Consider the following 12,066-nt stretch of genomic DNA (forward strand, 5'->3'; position numbering starts at 1 on the left):
AATCTCCACTCACTACCCTTAACCCCACCACTACACTCACTCACAATATTATAAAAACACCCCTCACCATACACCACACATAGTCAAAAAGTGCTCCAGCGCAAACGCAGGTCGCAGCACGCCGTATCCCGTAGAGGGATACGATGACCCCGATGATGAAGCATGACACCAAGGGGCCTGTTGGTGTGTGAGGGGGACCCAAAAACATCAGACGTGCTCCCAACCACAGTAGGGACACTGTCAACCCATAACTTTATGGATTCTTCTTGTTCATAAACGTAACTTAGGGAGAACGAATCCATATTCTCTCTCTCTCCTTCCTTTGTTTAATATTGGTCAGATTCAGATAGCCTAGTGGGTTAATGCATGGGGTAACACAAGGTTTCAGACTTACTTTGAGGCTCTGGGTCTATAAATGTGACATTACAGCACATATCGCAATTATTGGTTTTGTGATAAATATCAGTATGTCAAACCTGCTAGTGTTTAACTGGGGCAAAAATGTCTGGTATTTACCACAAAACGAGGTAATCACCAAAATCCCCAAGGTATTCCCCATAATGTCAATGTTGAGTGGTACTTACCCAGTGGCCAATTTGTAAAATAAGTGCTGGTGCCTAAAGCTCTGCTCAGAAGCCTGCGGCTAGTGCTATTCAATGTCCCCGAATACCAAGGCTGGGTGGTCTTGTATCCGTCTCATGCCTGTTTTATCCACCACCAGACACCCCCTGCCGCTCTTGCTCATCCCTGTAGGCTCCTGGTTTACACCTCTGTGATGGGCTTTACCTGTTTCGTTCCACCTTCTTTCCCCCTTGAGTGTCTTTCTCTCTTTCGCTCTCGCTAAATATCTGATGAGGCAAAAAAATACTGCTTCCCAAAAATGAGTGCAGGTGGCCCCCACCGGCAACCACTGGGTCAAGTTAAGCTCTATATTTATCGCACCAGATAAAGTCTGACCCGCAGAGTCGGATTTTATCATATGTTATAAAGTCGCACCATCTACCGGCGGCTTGTAATAAGGGACAATCTTTTTGGTGGTATTTCAAATTTCGTGTCATGTTGATGTTCTATGGACAGTGGGGCTGCTATAGCTAGATTTAAATCTAAAACCATAGAGTTCACTTTAATTATGTTTTAAACTGGAGCCAGCAGGTGTCCCTAGCACAGTGTCACTGCTTTCGTGAACTGTATGAAGTCAGCAATATTAATGTGCTGCCTGCTCCAGCGGAGAGGGAGAAGACATTTTAGGATCCAGGTGTAGTGTGATGGATGATCACAATTCCCCTCTGTAGTGCATTCTAGGTAGGTAGGTACTGCTTTTTCATTGACTCCTGAGACGTGAGCCGGGAGGTCGTTTATTATTGCTTTTAAAAACTACTTGTTTTAAATCTCTGAATATTTGCCCTGTGTGTCCTTCCCCCTCCCTCTGGCATTTAGCGCTTTACACTCGCGCTGTGACCACCCTGGCTGGAACTGACCTCGCACCGATTTAGGGTGCTGGGCGAAGGTAATAAGATCTTACCTCTTATTTTCTCTGGTTGCTGGCAGACTACGTGCCTAGTAGCGGCCGAGTTTGGGGCCGTCATCTCTGGGGACCGACAGGGAAAATAGTGGCGGCCATCTTAGTGAGGGCTCGCCTCTCCCGTCGCACGAACGACGGTATAAAACCATACGGTCATGGCTCCGCGCAGCGGACGCGCATTGCGGGCCCGCCGGTCGCGCGCCGGAGTCAAGCCAGAGTCCTGCCCGTCTGCGCCCATCCGCGATCGACCGGGGCGCGGGGCAGAACCCTCTGGCCACACTAATGCAGCGGGTGCCCGAAATAGCAGTAGCCCCCTACTTAGTTATTCTAGAGCTGACTTAATGATGTTTGGTCAAACGCGGATACATAGCTGCTTACATACCTTAAGCCCAGAGCATATGCCTCTGCTCTGTGAGAAATGCAATCAGGCGCTTCCCATAGCAAATAAAGTACCTACTATAGAAGCTAAGCTTAAGATGACACTGCTTAATTGCAGGTCTTTGGCCAAACATAAAACTGAGATATACGACTTATTGGCTGATAAAGATCTGGATGCCATGTTCCTCACTGAGACATGGTTAGAAGATATATCCTCCCCAAGTATTCTTGATGCTATCCCCCCTAACTACAGTCTATTGAGACTTGATAGACAAAAACAACGGGGAGGAGGGTTAGCACTTATTTATAAATCCGATTTAGACTGCACCTTACTTAAAACCACTCTATCTACTAGTGAATGTGGCCTATTTACTATAAGAATTAATCCCAATAATGTAATCACTGGCTTATTAATATATCGTCCCCCAGGTGCAGCTGCCCAGTTTTGTAGCCAACTCATTGAATCAGCTACCCAGCTGGGAGTCAGATATAGAAAGCTCATTATACTAGGCGATTTAAATCTTCATTTTGAAGACTTAAACGCCAGGGAGGCACAAATGACTATGACCGCTCTAAATTCTGTTGGCATCAAACTTCTCTCCACAGCCCCCACCCACCAGCGAGGTCATCTCCTAGACCCCATTTTTGGGAATTGGGAAGGAATTGAGGTCCTACCCCCAATCCCACTGACATGGTCAGATCACAGCATTATTCCCTTCGAGTTACAAAAAGAACCCTCAGGATTCATACCTATAAAACACTTCTCCCAGAAAGGCGCATATGGAAAAAATTTACTCCGGAACTCTTTTCTAGTACATTAGCTAAGAACCCCCTACATTAAGGAACACCTTACAGGAGGCCTGGTATAACTACGAGCTATGGATGTCGAAAGCTTTAGACAAGGTTGCCCCTTGGACATCCAAACCACCGGTACGACAATCTAGAGCAGCGCCATGGTTCTCAGAGAAACTTAGAATGGCCAAAGCTCAATGCAAAACTTTAGAACGGAGCTGGAGAAAAAACTACGCTCCTGAACTCAAAATACTTTATAAAACTGAGCAAAAAAAGTACCAGAAATTGGTTAGGTCAGAGAAAAGGCTTCATCTTAAAAATAGAATTGAGGAAGCAGATAACCCTAAAAAAGAACTATTCAGCATCTACAAGGAACTCACAAATCCCTCGAGACTAGAAACTCAAGACACATACTCAGAAGAGATATGTGATCAGATAGCTGACTTCTTTGTAGATAAGGTAGACAAAATTCATGCCACCTTTGTAGATAAGGAAATCCTCTCTAATATCAATACGGACTCTAGACCTATCTCAACACAGAAATCCCAGCTGACCATTTTTAAAACCCCCAACAAACATGAACTTTTAAGTATTGTCAATGGAATCCAGTCCGGCTCCCCCACTGACGTTTGCCCTCCGAACCGGTGTAAGGGAGTTATGGAAAGCACTCTAATTGACTACATCAGTCACATTGTCACACTTTCCTTTCAGGAATGCCATGTTCCAAAGGAATGGAAAATTGCGCAAGTCATACCGCTGAAGAAAAAGCCAAACATCCCCATCTCTCAGTTTCAAAACCTCCGCCCCATTTCCCTTCTCCCATTCTGTGCTAAAATAATAGAAAAAATTGTGAATAGACAGCTCATGGAGTATTTGGAAGCAGAGGCCCTCCTCCACCCCTCTCAGTCGGGTTTTAGAACAGGCTACTCGACAGAGTCGGCAGTTCTATACTCGACGGAATGTCTTTGGCAGATAGTGGACGAAGGGGAGACAGCGGCGTTGGTCCTGCTGGACCTCAGTGCAGCATTTGACACCGTGCTGCACTCAACGCTGTTGTCTCGCCTTTCGGACATGGGGGTAACAAGGTCAGCACTTGCGTGGCTGCGCTCCTTTCTGGCTGACAGAAACTTCCAGCTGCACTGCCCACCTTTTAGATCATCTCCTCGGAAGGTAAGCCATGGGGTTCCACAGGGCTCAAGTTTGAGCCCTACATTATTCAACATATACATGGAACCCCTGGCACACATTGTAGATGGCTTTGGGGTGGGCATGGTCAGCTATGCGGACGACACCCAGTTAGTGTTTAAGCTAACCCCTGACCAAAGAGAGAATGCCACCAATTTCTCAGACTGTATGTCAGCAGTAGCGGCCTGGATGAATAACAACTGTCTCCGTCTGAATGGCGAAAAGACCGAACTACTGTTGATTGGGAGAACATCTTCTGCCTGGTCACGGGAATGGTGGCCTACGGAATTAGGCAACCTGCCCACTCCCATGGAGTCAATAATAAACCTGGGTGTCATGCTGGATTCAGACCTCTCCGGCAAGACCCATGTCAACAGGGTAACAGGAAGATGCTTTGGCATTTTAAAAGTCCTTCGCAAAGTAGTAGATCTCCTTCCTATCAAGGCCAGGAAAACCATTGTCCACGCATTAGTGACCCCCCATCTGGACTATGGGAATGCCCTCCTGATTGGGCTCAGTCAGAAGGGCTTACACCAATTGCAATGTGTCCAGAACGCCGCCGCACGCCTTGTGCTCGGCCTATCGCGGAGATCCTCCGCAAAAGCAGCCTTGACCAAACTCCACTGGCTTCCGGTCAAGGAGAGGATCAAATTTAAGACACTCTGCTATGCTCATCGCATCGCTCAGGACAAAGGTCCGGAATACTTAAAAAATCTTCTTACTCTACATCGCCCGACCCGCAATCTTAGGTCATCTGGCACGATGCTATTTGAAATCTCTCAAATTTTCAGGGTTAAAATGGGAGGAACCTCCTTTGGGTACTTAGCCTCCAAACACTGGAACGAGCTTCCACTCAATCTGCGGATGGAGCCATCTGAGTTGAGATTTCGGGGCAAACTGAAAACTCTCCTGTTTCCCAACATGTAATCTCCCTTGAGCTTCATCTTAACAGCTGCCTTGGATCTTTGTATTTTAGCAGTTAGCGCGGGGACACACAGTTTTGTGTAGCCAGGCGCTTTAAAAATGATTTATTATTATTATTATTATTATTATTATTATGTGTGACACAAGCATCTGTGTGATCTTAGTGATGTATGAGCATCTGAGTGCCCTTACCGATACACATGCATCTGTGGGACCTTACTGATGCACAAACATCTGTGGGACCTTACCGATGCATGAACGTGTGTGAGACCTTACTGATGCACAAGCGTCTGTGCGACTTAAGTGATGTATGAGCATCTGGGTGACCCTACTGATGCACAAGTATTTGTGTGACCTTACTGATGCACAAACATCTGCCGGACCATACTGATGCACAAGCGTCTGTGTCACCTTACCGATACACATGCATTTGTGGGACCTTACCGATACACATGCATCTGTGGGACCTCACTGATGCATGAGTATTTGTGTAACCTTACTGATACACGTGCATCTGTGGGACCTCACTGATGCATGAGTATTTGTGTAACCTTACTGATACACGTGCATCTGTGGGACCTTACTGATGCACAAACATCTGTGGGACCTTACTGATGCACGAGCATCTGTGGGATCTTACTGATACACATCCATCTGTGTGTCCTTACTAATGCATGAGCATCTGTGTGACCTTACTAATGTACGATCATCTGTGAGACCTTACTAATGCACGACCATCTTTGCGACCTTGTCGCAGGGATTCCGTTCTCATACAGAACTGTGCATAGAGACTTGGAACCTCAGTGAATTAGGGTGTACCAAAACTCACCTTAGTACCCAAAATCCCCTTACCTGACTAGCTACAGTGTCTTATTGGTCATTACAAACTCCCAATGTTTAGACAAACCAGAACATGGACTTAGTACACCTCAGGTAACGTGGAACACATGAACACTCTTTTGTTATACAATCATTTCAATCCAGAACAAGGAGTAAATGAGGACGCGTGCACATTTGAAATGTTTATTTTCTAATGAGGTGTTCTCAAGCGCAGTATCTTAGCTAATACAAGCAAACATATTATAAGAAATAAAGTAATCAGCATAGTTACTAGTCCATAGAATACAAAAGGTGAAAGCATGCTAAAATGCTAGAGCGAAGAAGGCTAAACAACACCTAATTCTCACCCTCCCTTGCTAGTGTATTATATTATATCTAAGAAGGTCTCTTTGGGTTTTAGCAGGGCGGCCCCATACCTCAAGATCCTAGTGGTAAGGGATCACATGATCTTCCACCAGCTCTCTGCATGTGAAGCACCATCAAGTATGTGTGTATGCTCTGTGCAAAGCAATATAAAACGCGCCTAAAGCCAGAATTTGGTCGCAGTTGCATGTATGTTATGTCTATGAACGTGCGAAGATCAGACCTCACAACAACCACTGTGTTGAGATATCCTTGAAGGCTTCAGCACTCACTGTACAGACACAGCTCACTAAGCAAAGCTGATATCAGAGTAACAACATATTATTCTCGTGTGAATTAAAACACTCTACTGGGCTCAAAGCTAAAGTAACAGTTATGCATTGTGTGCAGAACCAACAGAAAGGCAAAATGGCGTTTAAACTCCTAATAAGCTCATGCTAACTTAACACAGCACATAGGTAAAGCATATCTATATGACAACCTTACCGGTGCTCAAGCATCTGTTGGCCTTACTGATGATGAGCATCTGTGTGACCTTTTTAATGCACAAGCATCTGTGTTATATTACTGATGCACAGGCGTCTGTGTGACCGTACTGATGCATGAGGATCCACGTGACCTTACTGATGCACGACCTTCTCCGTGACCTTTCTGATGCACGAGCATCTGTCTGGCCTTACTGGTGCACAAGCATCTGTGTGACCTTAATGATGCATGAGCATCTGTGTGACCTTACTGATGCACAAGCATCTGTTTGACCTTAATGATGTCCGAACATCTGTGTGACCTTACTGATGCACGAGCATCTGTGTGACCTTACTGATGCACAAGCATCCGCGTGACCTTACTGAGGGACGAGCATCTGCGTGACCTTACCAATGCACGAGCATCTGTGTGACCTTACTGGTGCACACGCATCAATTTTACCTTACTGATACACAAGCATCTGCGGGACCTTACTGATGCTAGAGCATCTGTCTGACCTTACTGATTCACAAGCGTCTGTGTGAACGTACTGATGCTAGAGCATTTGTCTTACCTTACTGATGCATGAGTATCTGCATGACCTTACTGATGCACAAGCATGTGGGTGACCTTACTGATGCAACTGATGCACAAACATATGTGGGACTTACTGATGCACAAGCATCTGTGTGACCTTACTGATGCACAGACATCTGGATGACCTTACTGATGAACGTGCATCTGTGGGACCTTACTGATGAACGTGCATCTGTGGGACCTTATTGATGCATAAGCATCTGTCTGACCTTACTGATACACATGCATCTGTGGGCGCTTACTGAAGTATGAGCATCTGTGTGACCTTACTGATACACGTGCATAAGTGCTATCTTACTGATGCACAAGCGCCTATTTGACACTACTGATGAAGAACCATCTGTGTGCCCTTACTGATAAACGTGCATTTGTGGGACATTAGTGCTGCACAAGCGTCTGTGTGGACTTACTGATACACATGCATCTGTGTGACCTTACTGATACACGTGCATTTGTGTGATGTTACTGAAACACGAGCATTTGTGTGACCTTACTGATGCACAAACATCTGTGGGACCATACTGATGCACAAGGGTCTGTGTGGCCGTACTGATGCACAAACATCTGTGTGACCTTACTGATGCACGTGCATCTGTGGGACCTTACTGATGCACAAGCGTCTGAGTGACCTTACTAATACACACGCATCTCTATGACTTTAGTGAGGCACACGCATCTGAGGGACATTACTGGGGCACTAGTGTCTGTGTGATCTTACTAAGGAACACGCATCGGGGTGACCTTACTGATACTCATGCATCTGTGGGACCTTACTGATGCACAAACATCTGGGTGAGCTTACTGCTACACATGCATCTGTGGGACCTTATGGATGGATAAACATCAGTGTGACCTTACTGACACATATGCACCTGTGGGACCTTACTTATGCACAAACATCAGGGTGATCTTACTGCTACACGTGCATCTGTAGGACCTTACTGATGCACAGACAACAGGGTGACCTTACTGCTAGACATGCATCTGTGGGACCTTACTGATGCATAAACATCAGTGTGACCTTACTGACAGACATGCACCTGTGGGACCTTACTGATGCATAAACATCAGTGTGACCTTACTGCTACACATGCATCTGTGGGACCTTACTGATGCACAAACATCAGGGTGACCTTACTGCTACACATTCATCTGTGGGACCTTACTGATGCATAAACATCAGTGGTTCCTTACTGACACACATGCAACTGTTTGACCCCACTGATGCACAAGCATCTGCGACCTTACTGATGCATAAGCCTATGTGACCTTACTGATGCGCAACCATCTGTGTGACCTTACTGATTGATGCATAAGCATCTATGTGATCATTCTAATTGTGGGGCATCTGTTTGACCTTACTGAACTAGGAGCATTTGTTTGACCCTACTGCTGCATAATCATCTGCGTGACCTTACTGTTACATTAGCATCTATGTGAACTTACTGATGCACAAGCATCTGTGGTATGTTACTGATGCATGAGCATCTGTGTGACCTTACAGATGCATGAGCATCTGTGTGACCTTACTGATGCATGAGCATCTGTGTAACCTTACTGTAGTAGTCTAGGATGATCTGTCTTCTATGTCTATATAATTACAGTCTTACAGTATGTCATTGTCATCTCTATAGAAACAGAATGTTTAGCTTTGAATATTCTGTCTCTGCTCTAGGCTGTCAATTTTCTGGGAGCAGTTGTGACTAATGGTTAATAAATACCATCTGATCCATCATTTGTGTATGTGTGGGCTTATTTCAAATTGCCGACGAGGACTGGCCATTAGTCACTCTACCCACATGTGTTTAAGCTTCTGGAGTGAAATTTGGAAATTTCTTTTTTTTTTCCAAGGTCTAATGCTGATGGGATTGGGAATCTCAGCGTATATCGGAAGCTGTGTGGAACTCAATTCTTGGTTACATCAAGGATATAATTTAGTAGAGAATTGGTGAATTGTTTTTACTCTACGGATTGGAATATGCTTTTTGCTTGAAGCTGTCTATGTGTGAGGAACACGTCAAGTGAAAGTATTCAGAGGAAGTTGGAAGCACGATCTAATTAGCTGACACGACGAAATTGGTGAAGAGACATCATTTTTTTTTTTTTAAATCATCTCACCACTATTCAGTCGTTCGTCGTATGATTGTTAGCTCATACAAAGGATTTGAAGTCGTCGTATGATCGCTTGCTCTTACATGAAATCTGAGGTACAATATCATTTTAAGTATTAGTATTTGGTCTCACCTCGGTTCTGAAATTGTTTTGGATTCGCTATTTTCTTTATGCGAGCTTTATGGGGTATGACTGTCTCTAATTGCCATAAATAACCGTTAAGGATTTTCTGGTGTGAGAGCTCTGTTCCGTGCGGCTTCAGTTAACAAGTGATGACGTTGTCGAATCCGGAGGAGGTGTAGGCGATTGATTGCTCACACGTCAGAAGGGAACGTCAGAAGTGCGGCGCTGAAAGAACGCTTCTCCCAGTGTGCTAAATAACGTCAGCACGTAATTTAGAGCCATTCTTTCACGCACGTCAGCACGTAACCTGGAAGTAGAAGCTCTATTATTTTACGCATGCATGCTGTGTAATATCTATGGCTAAAAGTTCTTCACAACGGAAGACGCGCATAAGAAAGAGACACTTGCATGAAGAATATTTTTGAGCCAAAGTTTATTTTTATTTTTATTTATTTTAGCTGTTTTATAGCGCGCTCAGTTACTACCAGAGTGTCCTGGCGCGTGAAGAGAAAAAACAAGCAAGTGGCCAAAGAAAAGAAAGTTGTAGTTTATGTTTGTTTTTCTGTTTTTTATATAAACTAATAAGCAGTTCTAAAGAGATAGGTTTTAAGAGCCTTCTTGAACGATACAACATTTTCAGTTAGTCTCAGGGAGTGGGGGAGAGTATTCCAAGTCCTAGCCGCGGTGACAGCAAGTGACTGGCCACCCAGGCGCACTCGCTGAAATCGGGCCACGACCCCGCCCCCCGCTGCCCTAGCGGGATCGCATTGTCTACCTTGTGCTTAACTTGTTTTTCCTCCCGTGTAACACTGTTTCTTGTATCCCCCTGAGCTTCTGACTTGTACTATTTTCCCCCCGTGCTGTATTTTGCCCTTGTGCCCCAGTGATTTTGTAATCTTCCTCCGTGTTGTTGTCTCCCCTTGTGCCCCTGTGCCCCCCACCCCGCTCCCCGCTTCCCGCCGCCGGGCTCGCGGCCACGCCCCCTTCTCTTCTGTACCCTCCCCGCTCCCGCCTCCCAGCTCCTCCCTCCCTCCCACTTGGCCATAAATGGCGACCGTGCGGCGCAGGTGAGTGTGACCTGCTCCCAGGACACCCCCGCACCGCACGGCCACCAGCTGCTGTGTGTGCCCCTCCTTCCCGCTGCTGCACTCAGCCTCGCCGAGCCTGCAGCCATGACCCCGCCCCCCTAGCGGGATCGCATTGTCTACCTTGTGCTTAACTTGTTTTTCCTCCCGTGTAACACTGTTTCTTGTATCCCCCTGAGCTTCTGACTTGTACTATTTTCCTCCGTGCTGTATTTTGCCCTTGTGCCCCAGTGATTTCGTAATCTTCCTCCGTGTTGTTGTCTCCCCTTGTGCCCCTGTGCCCCCCGCCCCGCCGCCGGGCTCGCGGCCACGCCCCCTTCTCTTCTGTACCCTCCCCGCTCCCGCCTCCCAGCTCCTCCCTCCCTCCCACTTCGCCATAAATGGCGACGGGCGTACGCGCAGCGTGGACGCGCAGCGGGTGCGCCAAAGGTAAGCCCGTCTGCGCCCATCCGCGCCTGGACCGCGCCAAGTGCCAGGACCCCTGGCCCCCACCGACGGAAGCTGACCCGACGGACCTACGACGCCACCGAACTCAACGCACTCAACACCGACCGAACCCCGGGCTGCTACCGAGCCACACCGAGACGCACCCACGGACCCTTCAGCTGCCACTCCTGCAAGTTCACCTGCAACCGGACCCACGCCACACCAGCACCCACCAAGCCGACCTCCAGCAGCACCCACCTGAAGTGCATCCTGCTCAACACCCGCTCAGTCCACAGACACGCCGTCGAGCTCTGGAACCTGCTCGACACCACAGCCCCAGACGTCGCCTTCCTCATGGAAACCTGGATGAACGCCTCCTCAGCGCCTGACATCGCCATCCCGGACGGCTACAAGATCATCCGGAGGGACCGCGTCAACCAGACAGGAGGAGGCATCGCCATCATCCACAGGAACACCATCCGCATCACGACCGACACCGTCGATACCCTCGCACCCGCCGAACACCTGCACTTCCAGATCCACGTCAACCCCAAGACCACCCTCAGAGGCACCCTCATCTACAGACCCCCGGGACCACGCACACAATTCAGCGAAGACATCGCCGACTTCATCAGCCCACACGCCCTCCCCTCCACCGACTACATCCTCCTCGGGGACCTCAACTTCCACCTGGAGAACAACAACGACCGCAACACCACCACCCTGCTGGACAACCTCGCCAACCTCGGACTCAAGCAACTGGTGACCACCCCCACCCACTACGCCGGACACACACTCGACCCGGTCTTCTCATCCAGCAAGGACATCGCCTTCAGCCACGCCACAGGACTCCACTGGACGGACCACAGCTGCGTCCACTTCAGCTTCAGAAGGACCACGTTCCACCATCACCAGCAACAGGGTCCCCGCAGAAGCTGGAACAAGATCACTGCAGACCAGCTCGCTACTTCCCTGAGCAAGAACCCCCCCACCAGCACAACGAACCCTAGCCAAGCGGCCACCAACCTCACGAAATGGATCAGCGACTGCGCAGACGACCTCGCCCCTCTGAAGACCCCACCGAGCAGACCCGGCAGCAAGAAAGCCCCATGGTTTAACGACGAACTCAAGAGCTCCAAGAAGAACTGCAGAGCACTCGAGAAAACCTGGCGCAGAGACCCAACACCGGACAACATGACTGCCCTCAACCTCGCCACCCGAAAACACCACCAACTGATCCACGCCACCAAGAAA

This window comes from Lissotriton helveticus, chromosome 1_2, assembly GCF_964261635.1.
Source record: "Lissotriton helveticus chromosome 1_2, aLisHel1.1, whole genome shotgun sequence".
In the NCBI taxonomy this organism is placed as follows: Eukaryota; Metazoa; Chordata; class Amphibia; order Caudata; family Salamandridae; genus Lissotriton; species Lissotriton helveticus.